The following is a 22,845-nucleotide window of genomic DNA, read 5'->3' as shown; positions in this document are numbered from 1 at the left end:
CATCCTTAGACTGGGCGAGCCCTTTGTGAGGCGCGACCACACCCCTGGGGGGATCATCTCCTGTTATTGGATAGGATGTCAATGAAGACGCCCTGTATGAGGTCCTGACATAAGATGGAAGGAAGATGGGCTTAATAAAGGAGACATGGGGTAGATGAAAAGGACAAGTAGAGAAAAGGAGCAAAAAAAAAAAAAATGAAATGGAAAAGAAAATGATGTAACTTATTGAAAACGTCTCTGTCCGGTGTTCTGTTGGAATGGGGTTCGAGGCCCTCTCAAGCAACATAGTTTCTTGCAGTGTCTGCAACCACACCATCCTTGTGAGGTAAGGATGGGGTTTTTTTTTTTGGAGAGCCTATAGGGGTATCTGCTGAGCTATCAGCAGCCACTGCCTGGGCCTCCCTGGTACTAGCTTAGGTATATAGGGGGCTTGAACAATGGGCATCGTCACTGCCCCTTGCCTCTGCCATTCATGAGCGACCTTTAAACTCTGAAAAGAAATTAATCTAAGGAAGGTAAAACAAAATGTAAAGAATGGAGAAGAATAAAACAGAAACAAGAATAAAATGGGAAAAGAAAATGGAAAGAAAGAGAATCAGAAAAGAGGAAAAAGAAAGAAACGAAGTGAAAAAAAGAAATAGAAGGAAATCAACAGAAAAGTATTGAAATAGAATGTAATGGAAATGGGAAATGATCAAAACAAAAGGAGAAAGAAAGAGATGAGGGTCCCTCATGAATAAAAAAAAAGAAAAAAAAAATTACGTTCCATCACTGTCCTTATAATCCCTCATAACAAAAGCCTTTTAAGCGCAGCCTGTCCGAAAAGAGATAATAACAGTTCTTTTGACGTCACTACTTATTCTGTTCAGCAGTAAAGCGCATTTACTTCATGAACGTTTGAAAAATAGGAAATCTGGATTATTTTAGGAGAACAAATATGTTCTCTTGGGTATTTCCAACTTTTCGAATTTAAAGAACGATTATCTCTGAGCACTTTACATCGTAAAAATAACTATTTATGGTTTGCATCATAAAAATAACTATTTATGGGATAGGACTTATAGTTTGCATAACAATTCTTCCTCACCCAAGGGAATAACCACTGCACTGTAATTGTCCAATGGCTACTTTCCTCTTGGTAAGGGTAGAAGAGACTCTTTTAGCTATGGTAAGCAGCTCTTCTAGGAGAAGGACACTCCAAAATCTAACCATTGTTCTCTAGTCTTGGGTAGTGCCATAGCCTCTGTACCATGGTCTTCCACTGTCTTAGGTTAGAGTTCTCTTGCTTGAGGGTACACTCGGGCATACTATTCTATCTCGTTTCTATTCCTCTTGTTTAGTTAAAGTTTTCATAGTTTATATAGGAAATATTTATTTAAATGTCATTGTTCATAAAATATATTATTTTTCCTTGTTTCCTTTCCTCACTGGGCTATTTTCCCTGTTGGGGCCTCTGGGCTTATAGCATTTTGCTTTTCCAACTAGGGTTGTAGCTTAGCAAGTATTAATAATAATAATAATAACCGGTAGCCTATTGGAAACGTCCCTGCCTGGTAATCTACCGGACTGGGGTTCGAGATCTGCTCAAGATCGATAGTTTCTTTCAGTGTCTGCAACCTCACCATCTTTGTGAGATAAGAATGAGGGGTTTGGGGGAGCCTATAGGTCTACCTGCTGAGTCATCAGCAGCCATTGCCTGGCCCTCCTCCGTCCTAGCCTGGGTAGAAAAGGAGCTTTTTCGTTGATCATTTGTATATATGGTTATTCTCTAGATGACTGGCATTGTCACTGTCCGATGAATATGCCATCCATGAGCAGACTTTAAACCTTTAACGGATTATTTTCTTAGCAATTAATCCTATTCAACACCTAAGAAAAACTTAATCGAAATAACAACTACAGAGATTTATTAATTTATCATTTATCAATTATCAAATAATTATTTGAAAATAATCAGCTGGAAGATTGGGATAATATGAAAGATAGTTTAAAGGTCGCTCATGAATGGCAGAGGTAAGGGACAATAATATTCCCCTAAAGACTGGCCAAATATAAATATGATCAGCGCCATGGCTCCTCTCCAAGCTAGGACCAGGGAGGGCCAGGCATTGGATGCTAATGACTCAGCAGGTAGACTTGAAGGCTCCCACAACCCCCATCCCCATCTTTACTCACAAGGATCGTGAGGTTGTAGACACTACAAGAAACTATCGACCTTGAGTGGGTCTTGAACGCCAGTCCAGCAGGTCACAAGCCAAGGACGTTTTCAATAAGCTGCTACAACCCACGCCATAATACAAAATCAACATCTACCAATAAATAATTTCATATTATATAAAAAAATATAAGTAAATAGCATAAACAAGATAATGAAAACTATAAAGAAAAACGAAGTAAAATCAAGATTCAAGAGACAGGTAGAGAAACGCATTTCGATGTATCAAACCGTTTAAAAAATAAATAAAAATAAAATCTATAATATTAATCAAAATAAAAAAATCTTAACGATAACCACCTATATTGTAGTCAACATTAAATTTGATAAACCTTATCCAATAAGATTGCCTTATAAAAATATGAAAATTTACTAAGAAGCTTAATCAGTTCTCAATTCTTCTTTATTTTTTAAACAAAATAACACACAAGAAGCATTTAAGGTGCGAGTAATTATAAATAAAATTTATGATATTAATCAGAACATAAAACAATCTTCATTTGAGATTTTGATGAACCATATCCCAATAAGAATTCCTTACAAATTTAAACATTCAGATCATAATTTTCCTTCCATTTCTTGGATCCTTCTCTCTGTTACGGCTCATTTTGTCTTTGCCTACACATACACCAAATAGTCTGGGCTATTCTTTCCATATTCTCCTCTATCCACATACACCTGACAACACTGATTTTACCAAACCATTCTTCTTTATTCAAGGGGTTAACTACTGCTATGTAATTCTTCAGTGGATGCTTTCCTCTTGGTAAGGGTAGAAGAGACTCTTTAGCTATGGTAAACAGCTCTTTTAGGACACTCCAAAATCAAACCATTGTTCTCTAGACTTGTGTAGTGCCATAGCCTCTGTACCATGGTCTTCCACTGTCTTGGGGTAGAGTTCTCTTGCTTGAGAGTACACTCGAGCACACTATTCTATCTTATTTTATTTCCTCTTGTTATTTTGAAGTTTTTATAGTTTTATATATGAAAAAATTATGTCAATGTTGTTATTCTTAAACATCTCTTGTAGTTTACTTCCTTATTTCCTTTCCTCACTGGGCTATTTTCCCTATTGGAGCCCTTGGGCTTATAGCATCTTGCTTTTCCAACTAGGATTGTAGCTTAGCCAATAATAATAATAATAATAATAATAATAATAATAATAATAATAATAATAATAATAATAATAATAATAATTCACATTTAACACTTAATTAACAAACAACGACTTTACCAAGGAACTCCGCGCTTTACCATTACATTCTTGAGGCACATTTTTCCCCTACACAAATCTGCTGTAAAAATCCCAGGGAAGCGATTAGTGTCAACCGCTGCCTTAACTACATTTTGGGCCATTAGCGTCTGGATGCAATCGTATATTGCCAAGAACGAGCTACCTGAAAGGCTTTATAAGAATATAAGAGGGATAAAGATGTCCCATATAGCCCATACAAGCCGGGACTAAATGAGAAAAAACAATGGGCAGGAAGTGCTATTTTTCGCACCATGACCCCGACTAAAAAAAAAAAAAAAAAAAAAAAAAAAAAAAAGGAAAGGAAGGTGTTTTGTAACATTAGGCTCCATCTTAAACATTTCACTTTAATATCGTATCTTTTTTTTTAGTAGTGCTGCTTTTAGTATTAGTGGTTTGAAAGTAATTGTAGTAATAAAGGCACTCTGAGCTACGAAGGGCTTCACCTATATTTATCCAAACGCCAAACTTTGATAAAAAAAGACAATTTATTTTTTCTTTCACAAAATAGGCTTTTTATGGTTGAGCTCACCATGCAACCACTAAGCGTATGACAATTACGTTTTTTTTTTTTTTTTTCACAAAATAGGCATCTTATGATTAAGCTCACCATGCAACCACTAAGCGTACGTGAGCGGGGAGAGAGAGAGAGAGAGAGAGGAGAGAGAGAGAGAGAGAGAGAGAGAGAGAGAGAGAGAGAGAGATAAGGCCGTTTAAGCCAATTCCAGTCACTTAAGTGTTTTAGAGCTATAGAGAAAACAACACTATCAAGGAAAAACTCTTAAAAGTCAGTACTGAATTTAAATTATTCATTCCAATCAAGATATTATTATTATTATTATTAGTATTATTATTATCATTATTATTACTAGCTAAGCTAGAACCCTAGCTGGAAAAGCAAGGGCTCCAACAGGGAAAAATATCCCAGTGAGGAAAGGAAATAAGGAAATAAGTAAACGATATAAGAAGTAATGAGCAATCAAAATAAATATTTTGAAAACATTAACAACATTAAAACAGCTATTTCATATATCAACTATAAAAGGACTTATGTCAGCCTGTTCAACATAAAAGCATTTTCTACAATTTTGAACTTTTGAAGTTCTATTGATTCAAATTACAGGCAAGACTTTTCTCTGACCGAAATAACCACAATATCCCCAAAATCAGAAAACAATTTCCTCTATGACGGGAACGTAACTCGCTCAATGATGGTTGTGGAAGGGGGTAAAAAACGCATGTGGGGGTTGAAGGAGGTGGGGAATTATCGTGCATGGGGAAAAAGGAGGGGGAGGAGATGAGGAATTATTGTGCATAGGGAAAAGGGAGGGGGGAAGAGATGAGGAATTATTGTGCATGGGTAAAAAGGAGGGGGGAGGAGATGGGGAATTATTGCGCATAGGGAAAAGGGAGGGGGGAAGAGATGAGGAATTATTGTGCATGGGGAAAAATAAGGGGATAGGTCGGGAATTATTGTGCATGGGGAAAAAAGGATGGGGAGATGAGGAATTATTGTGCATAGGGAAAAGGGAGGTGGGAAGAGATGAGGAATTATTGTGCATGGGGAAAAATGAGGGAATAGGTGGGGAATTATTGTGCATGGGGAAAAATGAGGGGATAGGTGGGGAATTATTGTGCATGGGGAAAAAGAAGGGGAGAGGTGGGGGAATTATTGTGCATGGGGAAAAAGGATGGGAGGAGATGGGGAATGTTTTTTCATGTGGAAAAATGAGGGGATAGGTGGGGGAATTATTGTCCATGGGGGAAAAGGAGGGGATAGGTGGGGAATTATTGTGTATGGTGAAAAGGGAGGGGATAAGTGGGGGAATTATTGTGCATGGGGAAAAAGGATGGGAGGAGATGGGGAATGTTTTTTCATGTGGAAAAATGAGGGGATAGGTGGGGAATTATTGTGCATGGGGAAAAAGGAGGGGAGGAGATGGGGAATGTTTTTTCATGTGGAAAAATGAGGGGATAGGTGGGGAATTATTGTGCATGGGGAAAAAGGAGGGGAGGAGATGGGGAATGATTTTGCATGGGGAAAATGAGGGGATAGGTGGGGAATTATTGTCCATGGGGGAAAAGGAGGGGATAGGTGGGGAATTATTGTGCATGGTGAAAAAGGAGGGGATAGGTGGGGAATTATTGTGCATGGGGAAAAAGGATGGGAGGAGATGGGGAATGTTTTTTCATGTGGAAAAATGAGGGGATAGGTGGGGAATTATTGTGCATGGGGAAAAAGGATGGGAGGAGATGGGGAATGTTTTTTCATGTGGAAAAATGAGGGGATAGGTGGGGAATTATTGTGCATGGGGAAAAAGGATGGGAGGAGATGGGGAATGTTTTTTCATGTGGAAAAATGAGGGGATAGGTGGGGAATTATTGTGCATGGGGAAAAAGGATGGGAGGAGATGGGGAATGTTTTTTCATGTGGAAAAATGAGGGGATAGGTGGGGAATTATTGTGCATGGGGAAAAAGGAGGGGAGGAGATGGGGAATGATTTTGCATGGGGAAAATGAGGGGATAGGTGGGGAATTATTGTCCATGGGGGAAAAGGAGGGGATAGGTGGGGAATTATTGTGCATCGGGAAAAAGGAGGGGATAGGTGTGGAATTATTGTCCATGGGGGAAAAGGAGGGGATAGGTGGGGAATTATTGTGCATGGTGAAAAAGGAGGGGATAGGTGGGGAATTATTGTGCATGGGGAAAAAGGAGGGGATAGGTGTGGAATTATTGTCCATGGGGGAAAAGGAGGGGATAGGTGGGGAATTATTGTGCATGGTGAAAAAGGAGGGGATAGGTGGGGAATTATTGTGCATGGGGAAAAAGGAGGGGGAGGTGGGGAATTATTGTCCATGGGGGAAAAGGAGTTGATAGGTGGGGAATTATTGTGCATGGGGAAAAAGGAGGGGATAGGTGGGGAATTATTGTGCATGGGGAAAAAGGAGGGGATAGGTGTGGAATTATTGTCCATGGGGAAAAAGGAGGGGATAGGTGTGGAATTATTGTCCATGGGGAAAAAGGAGGGGATAGGTGTGGAATTATTGTCCATGGGGAAAAAGGAGGGGATAGGTGTGGAATTATTGTCCATGGGGAAAAAGGAGGGGATAGGTGGGGAATTATTGTCCATGGGGAAAAAGGAGGGGATAGGTGGGGAATTATTGTCCATGGGGAAAAATGAGCGGATAGGTGGGGAATTATTTTCCATGGGGAAAAATGAGGGGATAGGTGGGGAATTATTGTGCATGGGGAAAAAGGAGGGGATAGGTGTGGAATTATTGTCCATGGGGAAAAAGGAGGGGATAGGTGGGGAATTATTGTGCATGGGGAAAAAGGAGGGGATAGGTGGGGAATTATTGTCCATGGGGAAAAAGGAGGGGATAGGTGTGGAATTATTGTCCATGGGGAAAAAGGAGGGGATAGGTGGGGAATTATTGTGCATGGGGAAAAAGGAGGGGATAGGTGGGGAATTATTGTGCATGGGGAAAAAGGAGGGGATAGGTGTGGAATTAATGTCCATGGGGGAAAAGGAGGGGATAGGTGGGGAATTATTGTGCATGGTGAAAAAGGAGGGGATAGGTGGGGAATTATTGTGCATGGGGAAAAAGGAGGGGATAGGTGGGGAATTATTGTGCATGGTGAAAAAGGAGGGGATAGGTGGGGAATTATTGTGCATGGGGAAAAAGGAGGGGATAGGTGGGGAATTATTGTGCATGGGGAAAAAGGAGGGGATAGGTGTGGAATTATTGTCCATGGGGGAAAAGGAGGGGATAGGTGGGGAATTATTGTGCATGGTGAAAAAGGAGGGGATAGGTGGGGAATTATTGTGCATGGGGAAAAAGGAGGGGATAGGTGGGGAATTATTGTGCATGGTGAAAAAGGAGGGGATAGGTGGGGAATTATTGTGCATGGGGAAAAAGGAGGGGATAGGTGTGGAATTATTGTGCATGGGGAAAAAGGAGGGGATAGGTGGGGAATTATTGTGCATGGTGAAAAAGGAGGGGATAGGTGGGGAATTATTGTGCATGGGGAAAAAGGAGGGGATAGGTGTGGAATTATTGTGCATGGGGAAAAAGGAGGGGATAGGTGTGGAATTATTGTGCATGGGGAAAAAGGAGGGGATAGGTGGGGAATTATTGTGCATGGTGAAAAAGGAGGGGATAGGTGGGGAATTATTGTGCATGGTGAAAAAGGAGGGGATAGGTGGGGAATTATTGTGCATGGGGAAAAAGGAGGGGATAGGTGTGGAATTATTGTGCATGGGGAAAAAGGAGGGGATAGGTGGGGAATTATTGTGCATGGGGAAAAAGGAGGGGATAGGTGGGGAATTATTGTGCATGGTGAAAAAGGAGGGGATAGGTGGGGAATTATTGTGCATGGGGAAAAAGGAGGGGATAGGTGGGGAATTATTGTGCATGGGGAAAAAGGAGGGGATAGGTGTGGAATTATTGTCCATGGGGGAAAAGGAGGGGATAGGTGGGGAATTATTGTGCATGGTGAAAAAGGAGGGGATAGGTGGGGAATTATTGTGCATGGGGAAAAAGGAGGGGATAGGTGTGGAATTATTGTCCATGGGGGAAAAGGAGGGGATAGGTGGGGAATTATTGTGCATGGTGAAAAAGGAGGGGATAGGTGGGGAATTATTGTGCATGGGGAAAAAGGAGGGGAGGTGGGGAATTATTGTCCATGGGGGAAAAGGAGGGGATAGGTGGGGAATTATTGTGCATGGGGAAAAAACGAGGGGATAGGTGGGGAATTATTGTGCATGGGGAAAAAGGAGGGGATAGGTGTGGAATTATTGTGCATGGGGAAAAAGGAGGGGATAGGTGTGGAATTATTGTCCATGGGGAAAAAGGAGGGGATAGGTGTGGAATTATTGTCCATGGGGAAAAAGGAGGGGATAGGTGTGGAATTATTGTCCATGGGGAAAAAGGAGGGGATAGGTGGGGAATTATTGTGCATGGTGAAAAAGGAGGGGATAGGTGGGGAATTATTGTGCATGGGGAAAAAGGAGGGGATAGGTGGGGAATTATTGTGCATGGTGAAAAAGGAGGGGATAGGTGGGGAATTATTGTGCATGGGGAAAAAGGAGGGGATAGGTGTGGAATTATTGTCCATGGGGAAAAAGGAGGGGATAGGTGGGGAATTATTGTGCATGGTGAAAAAGGAGGGGATAGGTGGGGAATTATTGTGCATGGGGAAAAAGGAGGGGATAGGTGGGGAATTATTGTGCATGGGGAAAAAGGAGGGGATAGGTGGGGAATTATTGTGCATGGTGGAAAAGGAGGGGATAGGTGGGGAATTATTGTGCATGGGGAAAAAGGAGGGGATAGGTGTGGAATTATTGTCCATGGGGAAAAAGGAGGGGATAGGTGGGGAATTATTGTGCATGGTGAAAAAGGAGGGGATAGGTGGGGAATTATTGTGCATGGGGAAAAAGGAGGGGATAGGTGGGGAATTATTGTGCATGGGGAAAAAGGAGGGGATAGGTGTGGAATTATTGTCCATGGGGGAAAAGGAGGGGATAGGTGGGGAATTATTGTGCATGGTGAAAAAGGAGGGGATAGGTGGGGAATTATTGTGCATGGGGAAAAAGGAGGGGATAGGTGGGGAATTATTGTGCATGGTGAAAAAGGAGGGGATAGGTGGGGAATTATTGTGCATGGGGAAAAAGGAGGGGATAGGTGGGGAATTATTGTGCATGGGGAAAAAGGAGGGGATAGGTGTGGAATTATTGTCCATGGGGGAAAAGGAGGGGATAGGTGGGGAATTATTGTGCATGGTGAAAAAGGAGGGGATAGGTGGGGAATTATTGTGCATGGGGAAAAAGGAGGGGATAGGTGTGGAATTATTGTCCATGGGGGAAAAGGAGGGGATAGGTGGGGAATTATTGTGCATGGTGAAAAAGGAGGGGATAGGTGGGGAATTATTGTGCATGGGGAAAAAGGAGGGGGAGGTGGGGAATTATTGTCCATGGGGGAAAAGGAGGGGATAGGTGGGGAATTATTGTGCATGGGGAAAAAGGAGGGGATAGGTGGGGAATTATTGTGCATGGGGAAAAAGGAGGGGATAGGTGTGGAATTATTGTGCATGGGGAAAAAGGAGGGGATAGGTGTGGAATTATTGTCCATGGGGAAAAAGGAGGGGATAGGTGTGGAATTATTGTCCATGGGGAAAAAGGAGGGGATAGGTGTGGAATTATTGTCCATGGGGAAAAAGGAGGGGATAGGTGGGGAATTATTGTCCATGGGGAAAAAGGAGGGGATAGGTGGGGAATTATTGTCCATGGGGAAAAATGAGCGGATAGGTGGGGAATTATTGTCCATGGGGAAAAATGAGGGGATAGGTGGGGAATTATTGTGCATGGGGAAAAAGGAGGGGATAGGTGTGGAATTATTGTCCATGGGGAAAAAGGAGGGGATAGGTGGGGAATTATTGTGCATGGGGAAAAAGGAGGGGATAGGTGGGGAATTATTGTCCATGGGGAAAAAGGAGGGGATAGGTGTGGAATTATTGTCCATGGGGAAAAAGGAGGGGATAGGTGGGGAATTATTGTGCATGGGGAAAAAGGAGGGGATAGGTGGGGAATTATTGTGCATGGGGAAAAAGGAGGGGATAGGTGGGGAATTATTGTCCATGGGGGAAAAGGAGGGGATAGGTGTGGAATTATTGTCCATGGGGGAAAAGGAGGGGATAGGTGTGGAATTATTGTCCATGGGGGAAAAGGAGGGGATAGGTGGGGAATTATTGTGCATGGTGAAAAAGGAGGGGATAGGTGGGGAATTATTGTGCATGGGGAAAAAGGAGGGGATAGGTGGGGAATTATTGTCCATGGGGAAAAAGGAGGGGATAGGTGTGGAATTATTGTCCATGGGGAAAAAGGAGGGGATAGGTGTGGAATTATTGTCCATGGGGGAAAAGGAGGGGATAGGTGGGGAATTATTGTGCATGGTGAAAAAGGAGGGGATAGGTGGGGAATTATTGTGCATGGGGAAAAAGGAGGGGATAGGTGTGGAATTATTGTCCATGGGGGAAAAGGAGGGGATAGGTGTGGAATTATTGTCCATGGGGGAAAAGGAGGGGATAGGTGGGGAATTATTGTGCATGGTGAAAAAGGAGGGGATAGGTGGGGAATTATTGTGCATGGGGAAAAAGGAGGGGATAGGTGGGGAATTATTGTCCATGGGGAAAAAGGAGGGGATAGGTGTGGAATTATTGTCCATGGGGAAAAAGGAGGGGATAGGTGTGGAATTATTGTGCATGGGGAAAAAGGAGGGGATAGGTGTGGAATTATTGTCCATGGGGAAAAAGGAGGGGATAGGTGGGGAATTATTGTCCATGGGGAAAAAGGAGGGGATAGGTGGGGAATTATTGTCCATGGGGAAAAAGGAGGGGGGAAGAGATGAGGAATTATTGTGCATGGGGAAAAATGAGGGGATAGGTGGGGAATTATTGTGCATGGGGAAAAAGGAGGGGATAGGTGTGGAATTATTGTCCATGGGGAAAAAGGAGGGGATAGGTGGGGAATTATTGTGCATGGGGAAAAAGGAGGGGATAGGTGGGGAATTATTGTCCATGGGGAAAAAGGAGGGGATAGGTGTGGAATTATTGTCCATGGGGAAAAAGGAGGGGATAGGTGGGGAATTATTGTGCATGGGGAAAAAGGAGGGGATAGGTGGGGAATTATTGTGCATGGGGAAAAAGGAGGGGATAGGTGGGGAATTATTGTGCATGGGGAAAAAGGAGGGGATAGGTGGGGAATTATTGTCCATGGGGAAAAAGGAGGGGATAGGTGTGGAATTATTGTCCATGGGGAAAAAGGAGGGGATAGGTGTGGAATTATTGTGCATGGGGAAAAAGGAGGGGATAGGTGTGGAATTATTGTCCATGGGGAAAAAGGAGGGGATAGGTGTGGAATTATTGTCCATGGGGAAAAAGGAGGGGGGAAGAGATGAGGAATTATTGTGCATGGGGAAAAATGAGGGGATAGGTGGGGAATTATTGTCCATGGGGAAAAAGGAGGGGATAGGTGTGGAATTATTGTCCATGGGGAAAAAGGAGGGGATAGGTGGGGAATTATTGTGCATGGGGAAAAAGGAAGGGATAGGTGGGGAATTATTGTCCATGGGGAAAAAGGAGGGGGGAAGAGATGAGGAATTATTGTGCATGGGGAAAAATGAGGGGATAGGTGGGGAATTATTGTGCATGGGGAAAAAGGAGGGGATAGATGGGGAATTATTGTGCATGCGGAAAAAGGAGGGGAGGAGATGGGGAATGATTTTGCATTGGGAAAAATGAGGGGATAGGTGGGGAATTATTGTGCATGGGGAAAAAGGAGGGGATAGATGGGGAATTATTGTGCATGGGGAAAAAGGAAGGGATATGTGGGGAATTGTTGTGGATGGGGAAAAAGGAGGGAGGAGATGGGGAATTATTGCCCATGGGGAAAAAGGAGGGGATAGGTGGGGTATTATTGTCCATGGGGGAAAAAGAGGGGATAGATGGGGAATTATTGTGCATGGGGAAAAAAGAGGGGGAGGTGGGGAATTATTGTCCATGGGGTAAAAGAAGGGGATAGGTGGGGTATTATTGTCCATGGGGGGAAAAGGAGGGGATCGATGGGGAATTATTGTGCATGGAGAGGGGGAGGTGGGTGTTTCCAAGAATCCATGGATGGATAGATGATGCCTATAATGGAACGGACGGCACAGCGGGAGGTTATGAGCCATGTTGATGGAGGTTGAGATGGGAGGGGGAAGACAGGGGGATGAGAGGTGGAGGAGTGTAGGAGGAGAGGTGGAGGAGAGAGAGAGAGAGTGAAAGAGGAGAGGGAGAGGAAAAGAGGGGCAAGGGGTGAGGGTTCAAATTGGAGAAAGAATTAGCCTACTGCGGAAAAAAGGGGGAATAGAGGTGGAGGAGTGTAGGAGGAGAGGTGGAGGAGAGAGAGAGAAAGAGGAGAGTGAGAAGAAAAGAGGGGCAAGGGGTGAGGGTTCAAGTTGGAGAAAGAATTACTGCGGAAGGAATAACAGAAAAATTTGGAAAACGAAAAACTGATGAAAAATCATGGAAAATATTAAAGAGAGGGGGAAAAGAGGGGGAATAGAGGTGGAGGAGTGTAGGAGGAGAGGTAGAGGAGAGAGAGAGAGAGAGAGAGAGAGAGAGAGAGAGAGAGAGAGAGAGAGAGAGGAGAGGGAGAGGAAAAGAGGGGGAAGTGGTGAGGGTTCAAGTTGGAGAAAGAATTACTGCAGAAGGAGGCGAAAGTGAAAAACAAGAAATTGATGAAAAAGTGGAGGAGTGTAGGAGGAGAGAGAGAGGTGGAGGAGAGAGAGAGAGAGAGAGAGAGAGAGAGAGAGAGAGAGAGAGAGAGAGAGAGGAGAGAGGGAGAGGAAAAGAGGGGGAAGTGGTGAGGGTTCAAGTTGGAGAAAGAATTACTGCAGAAGGAGGCGAAAGTGAAAAACAAGAAATTGATGAAAAAGTGGAGGAGTGTAGGAGGAGAGAGAGAGGTGGAGGAGAGAGAGAGAGAGAGAGAGAGAGAGAGAGAGAGAGAGAGAGAGAGAGAGAGAGAGAGGAGAGAGGGAGAGGAAAAGAGGGGGAAGTGGTGAGGGTTCAAGTTGGAGAAAGAATTACTGCGGAAGGAATAACAGAAAAATTTGGAAAACGTTTAACTGATGAAAAATCATGGAAAATGTTATAAAATATTCAATTATCATGGCTGTAGTGATGCCGATAACGAGAAATAAAATCACATGAAGAATTAGGAAAGGAATTGAAGAAAGAGGAAAAGGAAAATAAAGAGAAAAAATAAAAGAGGAAGAGTAGGAAAATAAAAAAAATAAGCTTTGTAAAAGAGCAGAAAGAGAAATAGGATAATGAAGTATAAAAGGCTATAAATGACGAAAAAAAGTGAATGGCCAGAAGGCAAGAAACACCAGAAAGAGAAAAAAAAGAGGAGAGGAAAAGCAAAATAAAGAGAAAAGATAGGAGAAGAAGAGTATGAAAATGAAAAAAATAAGCTTTATAAAAGAGCAGAAACAAAAAAGAAATAGGATAATGAAATGCAAAAGATTATAAAAGACGAAAAAATGTGAATGGTCCGAAGCTAATAAACATCAGAAAGAGAAAAGAGAGAAAAGGAAATGAAGACAAACGGAGGAAAATATCAAACTCAAACTTCAAAAGTTCAAACTTACAGCGGATGTTTTTATGTTGAACAGACTGATGTAAGACTATTTCAATGTTATTACTGTTCTTAATGTATTTAATTTAATGGTCTCTATTTCTCTTGTATTTATTTCCTTAGGTTCTTTCCTCACTGGGCTATTTTTCCCTGCTGGAGCCTATGACTTTATAGCATCCAGATTTTCCAACTAGGGTTGTAGCTTAGATAGTCTTAATAATAATAATAATAATAATAATAATAATAATAATAATAATAATAATAATAATAATCTATCTATATACCATGACAGTTCGCCCAATTTTAGGAGGTAGCCCATATAAAACAAAAGAACAAAAAGGGAATTTTCCTCCACATAGTTCCTCCCTGCAAAACACTCAGCCACGTTTGGAATAATAATAATAATAATAATAATAATAATAATAATAGAAAAAATAAATAAAAAAAGGGGAACATTCATTCCCTCAACTATTAGAGGCTTCCATTGCCTGCCCCTCCCTGCTCCTAGCTTGGGTGGAAAGGGGGCTTGAGCAGTGATCATATGTATTTATGGTCAGTCTCTAGGGCATTGTCCTGCTTGCTAGGGCAATGTCACTGCCCCTTGCCTCTGTCATTCATGAATGGCCTTTAAAACCCTTTAAACATGCAACAGTCCGTACAGGCCACAAGCAGTCAGGCTTGGGCGCTGATCATATGTATATATATAGTCAGTCTCTAGGGCATTGTCCTGCTTGTTAGGACAATGACATTGTCCCGGGCCTCTGCCATTCATGAGCAGCATCCCAAACAGAGTCAGGCTTGGGCGCTGATCATATGTATTTATGGTCAGTCTCTAGGGCATTGTCCTGCTTGCTAGGGCAATGTCACTACCGCTTGCCTCTGCCATTGATGAGAGGCCTTTAAAAACCTTTCAACAAGCAGAGTCAGTACAGGCCACAAGCAGTCAGGCTTGGGTTCTGGTCTCATGTATATATAGTCAGTCTCTAGGGCATTGTCCTGCTTGTTAGGACAATGACATTGTCCCGGGCCTCTGCCATTCATGAGCGGCCTCCCAAACAGAGTCAGGCTTGGGCGCTGATCATATGTATTTATGGTCAGTCTCTAGGGCATTGTCCTGCTTGCTAGGGCAATGTCACTGCCCCTTGCCTCTGCCATTCATGAGACGCCTTTAAAAACCTTTCAACAAGCAGAGTCAGTACAGGCCACAAGCAGTCAGGCTTGGGTTCTGGTCTCATGTATATATGGTCAGTCTCTAGGGCATTGTCCTGCTTGCTAGGGCAATGTCACTGTCCCTTGCCTCTGTCATTCATGAGTGGCCTTTAAAAACCTTTCAACAAGCAGAGTCAGTACAGGCCACAAGCAGTCAGGCTTGGACGCTGATCATATGTATATATGGTCAGTCTCTAGGGCATTGTCCTGCTTGCTAGGGCAATGTCACTGTCCCTTGCCTCTGTCATTCATGAGTGGCCTTTAAAAATCTTTCAACAAGCAGAGTCAGTACAGGCCACAAGCAGTCAGGCTTGGACGCTGATCATATGTATATATGGTCAGTTTCTAAGGCATTGTCCTGCTTGCTAGGGCAATGTCACTGCCCCTTGCCTCTGCCATTCATGAGTGGCCTTTAAAAACCTTTCAACAAGCAGAGTCAGTACAGGCCACAAGCAGTCAGGCTTGGGTTCTGGTCACATATATATATGGTCAGTCTCTAGGGCATTGTCCTGCTTGCTAGGGCAATGTCACTGTCCCTTGCCTCTGTCATTCATGAGTGGCCTTTAAAAACCTTTCAACAAGCAGAGTCAGTACAGGCCACAAGCAGTCAGGCTTGGGTTCTGGTCTCATGTATATATGGTCAGTCTCTAGGGCATTGTCCTGCTTGCTAGGGCAATGTCACTGTCCCTTGCCTCTGTCATTCATGAGTGGCCTTTAAAAACCTTTCAACAAGCAGAGTCAGTACAGGCCACAAGCAGTCAGGCTTGGGTTCTGGTCTCATGTATATATGGTCAGTCTCTAGGGCATTGTCCTGCTTGCTAGGGCAATGTCACTGTCCCTTGCCTCTGTCATTCATGAGTGGCCTTTAAAAACCTTTCAACAAGCAGAGTCAGTACAGGCCACAAGCAGTCAGGCTTGGACGCTGATCATATGTATATATGGTCAGTCTCTAGGGCATTGTCCTGCTTGCTAGGGCAATGTCACTGTCCCTTGCCTCTGTCATTCATGAGTGGCCTTTAAAAATCTTTCAACAAGCAGAGTCAGTACAGGCCACAAGCAGTCAGGCTTGGACGCTGATCATATGTATATATGGTCAGTTTCTAAGGCATTGTCCTGCTTGCTAGGGCAATGTCACTGCCCCTTGCCTCTGTCATTCATGAGTGGCCTTTAAAAACCTTTCAACAAGCAGAGTCAGTACAGGCCACAAGCAGTCAGGCTTGGGTTCTGGTCACATATATATATGGTCAGTCTCTAGGGCATTGTCCTGCTTGCTAGGGCAATGTCACTGTCCCTTGCCTCTGTCATTCATGAGTGGCCTTTAAAAACCTTTCAACAAGCAGAGTCAGTACAGGCCACAAGCAGTCAGGCTTGGGTTCTGGTCTCATGTATATATGGTCAGTCTCTAGGGCATTGTCCTGCTTGCTAGGGCAATGTCACTGTCCCTTGCCTCTGTCATTCATGAGTGGCCTTTAAAAACCTTTCAACAAGCAGAGTCAGTACAGGCCACAAGCAGTCAGGCTTGGGTTCTGGTCTCATGTATATATGGTCAGTCTCTAGGGCATTGTCCTGCTTGCTAGGGCAATGTCACTGTCCCTTGCCTCTGTCATTCATGAGTGGCCTTTAAAAACCTTTCAACAAGCAGAGTCAGTACAGGCCACAAGCAGTCAGGCTTGGGTTCTGGTCTCATGTATATATGGTCAGTCTCTAGGGCATTGTCCTGCTTGCTAGGGCAATGTCACTGTCCCTTGCCTCTGTCATTCATGAGTGGCCTTTAAAAACCTTTCAACAAGCAGAGTCAGTACAGGCCACAAGCAGTCAGGCTTGGACGCTGATCATATGTATATATGGTCAGTCTCTAGGGCATTGTCCTGCTTGCTAGGGCAATGTCACTGTCCCTTGCCTCTGTCATTCATGAGTGGCCTTTAAAAATCTTTCAACAAGCAGAGTCAGTACAGGCCACAAGCAGTCAGGCTTGGACGCTGATCATATGTATATATTGTCAGTTTCTAAGGCATTGTCCTGCTTGCTAGGGCAATGTCACTGCCCCTTGCCTCTGCCATTCATGAGTGGCCTTTAAAAACCTTTCAACAAGCAGAGTCAGTACAGGCCACAAGCAGTCAGGCTTGGGTTCTGGTCACATATATATATGGTCAGTCTCTAGGGCATTGTCCTGCTTGCTAGGGCAATGTCACTGTCCCTTGCCTCTGTCATTCATGAGTGGCCTTTAAAAAACCTTTCAACAAGCAGAGTCAGTACAGGCCACAAGCAGTCAGGCTTGGACGCTGATCATATGTATATATGGTCAGTTTCTAAGGCATTGTCCTGCTTGCTAGGGCAATGTCACTGCCCCCTTGCGTCTGCCATTCATGAGTGGCCTTTAAAAACCTTTCAACAAGCAGAGTCAGTACAGGCCACAAGCAGTCAGGCTTGGGTTCTGGTCACATATATATATGGTCAGTCTCTAGGGCATTGTCCTGCTTGCTAGGACAATGTCACTGTCCCTTGCCTCTGCCATTCATGAGACGCCTTTAAAAACCTTTCAACAAGCAGAGTCAATAACAGGATACAAGCACCGTCCTCCAAATAGGAAACTGCCCTCATCGAAGAAGAGATCTCTTTGACACTTCAGGTCTGATGAGAGCCCTCTTTCATTTGGGAAGTGTTAATCTCCATCATGATTAATTGTTACTAAGGGCTTCTCTCTCTCTCTCTCTCTCTCTCTCTCTCTCTCTCTCTCTCTCTCTCTCTCTCTCTCTCTCTCTCTCTTAGTAAGAACGTTCTATTTTTTGCCATGGTTAATTGTTAAAAAATAGGCCTCTCTCTCTCTCTCTCTCTCTCTCTCTCTCTCTCTCTCTCTCTCTCTCTCTCTCTCTCTCTCTCTCTCTCTCTTAGTAAGAACGTTCTATTTTTGCCATGGTTAATAGTTAAAAAATAGCCCCCCCCCCTCTCTCTCTCTCTCTCTCTCTCTCTCTCTCTCTCTCTCTCTCTCTCTCTCTCTCTCTCTCTCTCTCTCTCTCTGATTTCAAAAAATCCTAAAGTCTGAATCTTAAAATTAAAGTTTTAACACTTGTAGATTCCTGTGTATATAATTTTATATATAAATACATACATTTATATATCATTGTTTAAATATCCTATTCATCATGGTTATTGGTTACAAAACTCTCTCTCTCTCTCTCTCTCTCTCTCTCTCTCTCTCTCTCTCTCTCTCTCTCTCTCTCTCTCTCTCTCTCTCTCTCTCTCAATTAAAGAGACTCCTTGCCGTTTAGTGGTCTGGCTTCAAGCCATTCCAAAGGATTTATAGTCTGCTTAATTTAATCCCACTGACTGAAGAAGTCTTATCATTGCCCGTAATGCGATACCGTGTCTCTCAAAGCTTTACGAATGGACAACAAGGAGAGTGAACATAATAGCGCGGAATAAACAGACACTTAAAAGCTTCAAGGGCTTAGAATTTATTCATGAAAATAAGAATAAATATCAAGCAATTCCGGATATTATTATTTTTTTTCCTCCGAAAAATGGACATAAATTTATTCTATTCTTCTTGAAGAAGGAAACAGTTACAGATATTTTTATCATGATATTGTCATATGTATATAATAATAATAATAATAATAATAATAATAATAATAATAATAATAATCACGTAGTAGGTTGGCTACAGCACTAACCACCCGTTGAGATACTACCGCTAGAGTAACATGGGATCCTTTGACTGGGCAGACTGTACTATATTGTATCCTTCTCTCTGGTTACGGTTCATTTTCCCTTTGCCTACACACCCACACACACCGAATAGTCTGGTTTATTCTTTACATATTCTCCTCTGTACTTATACATCTTACAACACTGAAATTACCAAACAATTCTTCTTCACCCAAGGGGGTTACTGCACTGTAATTGCTCAGTGATCCCTTTCTTTTGGTAAGGGTAGAAGAGACTCTTTAGCTATGATAAGCAGCTCTTCTAGGGGAAGGACACTAAAATCAAACCATTGTTCTCTAGTCTTGGGTAGTGCCATAACCTCTGTACCATGGTCTTCCACTGTCTTGGGTTAGAGTTCTCTTGCTTGAGGGTACACTCGGGCACACTATTCTATATAATTTATCTTCCTCTTGTTTTGTTAAAGTTTTTATAGTTTATATAAGAGACATTTATTTTAATGCTGTTACTCTTAAAATATTTTACTTTGTTTTCCTCACTGGGCTATTTTCCCTGTTGGAGCACTTAGGCTTATAGCATCCTGCTTTTTCCAACTAGGGTTGTAGCTTAATAAATAATAATAATAATAATAATAATAATAATAATAATAATAATCACATATACATAGGCTATATATATATACATTATATATATATATATATATATAGAGAGAGAGAGAGAGAGAGAGAGAGAGAGAGAGAGAGAGAGAGAGAGAGAGAGAGAGGAGAGAGGCACAAAAATTATTGTGTAGGCTACACACCACACCAAGTACAAGAAGAACTAAACCATGCACTCGGTAGAGCGCATACCTTCGCCAACGCCACATCACAAGACAGGCAATTGAATTATGCCCATTTTGGCACTAGTTTAATGCACATCGGATAAAAATAGACCACGATATAACAAAAAGACGTTTTTGATCTGATAACGACCTTGACTTTGCTCTTTAAGGCGATCGCTCATAAAATCTAATCATATTTTCCTTGGATCATGGCTAATCTCCCCACCAAATTTAATGAAATTCGGCCAAATGGTTTTTGAGTTATGCAAATCACAAAAAAAAAAAAAAAAAAATAAATAAACACACCCACCGAATTTCTGAGATTCGGACAAATAGTTTTTGAATTATGCGAATCACAAACAAATTAATATAAATATAAATAAAATAAATACACCCACTAAATTTCATGAAATTCAGACAAATAGTTTTGAGTTATGCGAATCACAAACAAACAAACAGAAATAAATAAATACACCCACCAAATTTCATGAAATTCGGACAAATAAATTTTGAGATATGCTAATCACAAACAAACATAAGTGAATATATAAACTCCTCAAATTTTATGGAATTCGAACAAATATTTTTGAGTTAAGCGAATCACAAAGAAACAAACATAAGTAAGTATATAAACCCCCAAAATTTTATGAAATTCGGACAAATAATTTTTGAGTTATGCAAAAAAAAAAAAAAAAAAAAAAAAAAAAAAAAAAAAAAACGTCAACAACGATCATTAATGGATAAATACAACCATCTTATTTCATGAAATTCATCCAAATAGTTTTTGAGTTATACATATCACAAACAAAACATAACTCAATAAACACACGCCTATCAAAACATCATTCGCGTAACAAGAACAACTTGGAGTAGCGACCTGACGGGGCCTCCTACCTATAAAAATAAAATAGACAACATCACTTTGGGCTACATTTTCTTCAGAAAAGATATGCAATTTCATCCACTTCTAAAAATTTGAACGGAGCACTTAACCAATCTCTAGAGATCACGTACCCGTGTTCAAAGGTTGACCTTAGGACTTCGCCTTTATAGGAAGTAGAAAAACAAGCCTTGCTGTTCGTGACTGCTTGAGGAACTGGAGTTTATACTGCGTCATATGTCACTCGATATACTCTTAAAACTCTTATATAATTTTACATATCTAAACACCGAATAAAAGAGGGGGGTATGGTGTTGCGATAATGTTAAAAAAAAAAAAAAAAAAAAAAGGAAATGCCAGAATATAATGAACAACGAACTTGATTAAATATAAGGACTTAGAGTAACGATTATTATTATTATTATTACTATTATTATTATTATTACTTGCTAAGCTACAACCTTAGAAAAGCAGGATGCTATAAGCCCAAAGGCTCTAACAGGGAAAAAAAGTCCAGTGAGGAAAGGAAACAAAAAAAATATTAAAAAATTTGAGAGTAACAATTATAATAAATATCTCATATATAAACTATAAAAAACTTTAACAAAACAAGAGGAAGAGAAGTAAGATAGAATAGCAATGCAGCCCGTTTCTGGTCCACTGCAGGACAGAGGCCTCAGACAGGTCCTTATTCATGTCTGGGGTTTGGCAATTTTTCATCACCACGCTGACCAATTGCGTAGTAGTGATGGTGGGAAAGTTTTGTATGATCCCACACAGCAACCGACCTAGTATGGGTGTCCCTGACTAGTACAGCTTTGCTGATCATAGCGATACACAAACCCTTTCACCACGTTTATGCGTACCCACATTTTATAAGAAAATGGGAAAAACTTGCTTTGAATGTCTTGTACGTTGAAGGCCTGAGAATTAAGATATTCATCAAATTACCCCTTGATTATGTGATGCCCATATAATGTTTGTCATAATATACGCCTTTTCTAGCATCACCCTTTCATTACCTCATCAAAGCTGTGTTAGTAGGCGTAATCCAAGCTATTTTACCACAAGCCTCACTCATATTCTTTCTTTACATAAAGAGGCCTCTTTTCCCCCTCGAACAAGTACTCTTGAAGTAATTCTTCTCAAAAAAAAAAAGTTGGAAATTTTCACTCTTAACAGCATCCATTTACAAAAAACATCCCTCCTTTCTATGGAAATACCCTTCATAAAACTGTCTCTGACATACTTCTATAAAAAAAAAATGGTAGCAATTTTCTTCCAAACTCTCATACTGTTTTAAAAACTTATTAACACTCTTTTAAAACCCCGTTTTAGTGACGGTAATCATTTTGATGGAGGGTAAGCATAAAGGATTTCTATGAAAGGAAAATGTGTTTCAAATTACATCTGGAAGAAGCATCATAATGTGTTACTTTCCACTCGGCATCAGGCTCTGAATAGGTTAGTTTGTTTCCGGGAAAATTAATTTCTTAGCCTCTACAAAAATGGAAAATAAAATAAAAAAGATGTAGGCAAAGATGGAGAGTAGAGTGAGTACTTCAAAAAGGATTTTTTTGGTATGGCAGAAAGACTCTATTTGGAATATTCACCATTCTAACGATTTAACTATAAAATAATCCATCATGGCGATACACAAACCCTTTCACCACCTTAAGGTACCCCCCACATTTTACGAAACAAAGGGAAAAACTTGCTTTGAATGTCTTGCACGTTGAAGGCCTGAGAATTAAGATATTCATCAAATTACCCCTTGGTTATGTGATGCCATATAATGTTTGTCATAATATACACCTTTTCTAGCATCACCCTTTCATTACTTCATCTAAGCTGTGTTAGTAGGCGTAATACAAGCTATTATACCACCCGCCTCACTCATACTCTTCCTTTACATAAAGAGGCATCTTTTCCCCCTCGAACAAGAACTCTTGAAGTAATTCTTCTCAAAAAAAAAAAAAAAAAAAAAAATCTTCACTCTAACAGCATTCATTTACAAAAACATCCCTCCTTTTTATGGAAATACCCTTCATAAAACTGTCTCTGACATACTTCTATAAAAAAAAAGGTAGCAATTTTCTTCCAGACTCTCATACAGTTTTTAAAAACTTATTAACACTTTTAAAACCCCGTTTTAGTGACGGCAATCATTTTGATGGAGGGTAAGCATAAAGGATTTCTATGAAAGGAAAATGTGTTTCAAATTACATCTGGAAGAAGCATCATAATGTGTTACTTTCCACTCGGCATCAAGCTCTGAATAGGTTAGTTTGTTTCCGGGAAAATTAATTTCTTAGCCTCTACAAAAAATGGAAAATAAAATAAAAAAGATGTAGGCAAAGATGGAGAGTGGAGTGAGTACTTCGAAAGGGATTTTTTGGTATGGCAGAAAACCATATATTTGGAATATTCACCATTATAACGTTTTAACTATAAAATAATTCATCTTGACAAAATAATTTTTTCATTTATTTTATTATACATATAATATATATATATACATATATATATATATATATATATATATGTATGTATATGTATATATATATGGATAGATATACTGTATATGATTATACGTGTATATATATATATATATATATAAATTAA

Source organism: Palaemon carinicauda, chromosome 35 (assembly GCF_036898095.1).
Source record: "Palaemon carinicauda isolate YSFRI2023 chromosome 35, ASM3689809v2, whole genome shotgun sequence".
Taxonomy (NCBI): Eukaryota; Metazoa; Arthropoda; class Malacostraca; order Decapoda; family Palaemonidae; genus Palaemon; species Palaemon carinicauda.
Note: the sequence above shows the minus strand (reverse complement) of the source record.